We start from the raw sequence: 2,045 nt of genomic DNA, 5'->3' as shown, positions 1-2,045 counted from the left end.
GTGGGTTAATAAAATATAGATGAGTACAGCACAGGAACTGGCCCTTTGGCCGAACATAATGCTGAGTTAAACTAATCTCCTCTGCCTGCACGTGATCTATATCCCTCTATTCCTCGAACTTCCATGTGCCCGTCTAAAAGCCTGTTAAACACCACTATTGTAACCTCCACCACCACGTCTGGCAGCGCGTTCCAGATCCACACTACTTTCTGTACTCTTTTTTTCTCTGCGTAAGATACTTGCCGCACACACCTCCATTAAACATCCCCCCTCTTACCTTATAGTTATGCCCTTTAGTCTTGGAAAAGTTCTGACTTTTATATAGAAACATAGAAACATAGAAAATAGGTGCAGGAGTAGGCCATTCGGCCCTTCGAGCCTGCACCGCCATTCAATATGATCATGGCTGATCATCCAACTCAGTATCCTGTACCTGCTTTCTCTCCATACCCCCTGATCCCTTTAGCCACCAGGGCCACATCTAACTCCCCCTTAAATATAGCCAATGAACTGGCCTCAACTACCTTCTGTGGCAGAGAGTTCCAGAGATTCACCACTATCTTTGAAGAAGGGTCTCGAAACTTCCCCCATGGGGGTGGGGATGTGGGATGGGGGGGGGGGGGGGTGATTTGCAGATGTATGGACAAAGGCCGGAGATGAAAAAGGAGACCAAAGGGGGTCAAATAAGAAAAGAGTGCAGTTTAAGAATGTAAAAGTATTCTGTTGTGTGTCTCACGTAATTTAACGATCCCTATTATCTTCTCCGTGGATTGTCACCTTGTCGTGGTGGAGAAGCTTGTGTGGACCTGAGATTCTGAGAGCGATGCCGTCTGGAGCTATGCTCCTGGTAGGGCCACCCATGGCGGTAAGGTCGAGGGGGAGGTTCCTGACAAAGAGCAGTCCAACCAAGACCTCAACGGTGGAACAGGCGGATAACGGTGGCTGACCTTAGTGGAGCGTCTGGGAAGGCGGATGAAGGCTGCAACAGAAAATATATCTTGGACTCCATGCCACTGGATCCCGACCCAGATCTGTCAAGGACTGTGGGGTGGCTGTCTGTGTCTGTGCACCAGTCTCCCCACGTTAAACAAAGTCACGCACAGGCGTCCTCCATATAACACCCTGGAGACACCCGTGGTCAGCTTTGACCGAAGTGGGCCTAATATAACTGGACACAATGAGACGGATTGCAAACATACTGGACTTTTGTAACAACAAACAGCAAAATGTTACATTTATAACAATGCAAGAGAGAAAATATAACTAGATCTTGAAAGAACTAGGTCTGAAGAAGGGTATCGACCCGAAACGTTACCCCTTCCTTCTCTCTAGAGAAGCTGCTTGTCCCGCTGAGTTACTGCAGCATTTTGTGTCTACACTAGATCTTGAAATATGCAACAAATGATGTTTTCCCCTAATTCTCTGTGTAGGGAGGAACTGCAGATGCTGGTTTACACCGAAGATAGACACAAAATGCTGGAGTAACTCAGCGGGACAGGCAGCATCTGTGGAGAGAAGGAATGGGTGACGTTTAGCAAGTAAGAATTTAATTGTTCTATCTGGGACATAAGACAATAAAACACTCTTGATTATTGAAGGGTCCCAACCTGAAACGTCACCTATTCCTTCTCTCCAGAGATGCTGCCTGACCGCTGGGTTACTCCAACACTTTGTGAAAATGTTCTCTCTGATCTTTTAAAAGCAGGCGGGGTGAAAGCCGACTGTTGCAATGCTTGAGAAAAGGAGGGAAGAATATAACACGTATATATATATATATATCACAGTGTGCTGTGGTGGATGTTTATATTTGTGTGTCTTGCTGCTTTGTTTGGTATGACTGTTTGACAAATCACATTTTCCTAGTATACTTGGTTAATAAATTAATTGCAAATTACAAACAGATTTTGTTGCCCTTTTAAGAGAAGCGTTGCTAGACGCGCGGCCCCGCGGCCCAGACACACACACACACAACACGGGCGCGCCGCGGGTGTGCGTGTACGCGCAGGGCGGCCGTCGGGAGCGCGCAGAGTCGCCACACAGGTGAT

The sequence above is a fragment of the Amblyraja radiata genome, chromosome 25, assembly GCF_010909765.2.
Source record: "Amblyraja radiata isolate CabotCenter1 chromosome 25, sAmbRad1.1.pri, whole genome shotgun sequence".
Taxonomy (NCBI): Eukaryota; Metazoa; Chordata; class Chondrichthyes; order Rajiformes; family Rajidae; genus Amblyraja; species Amblyraja radiata.
Note: the sequence above shows the minus strand (reverse complement) of the source record.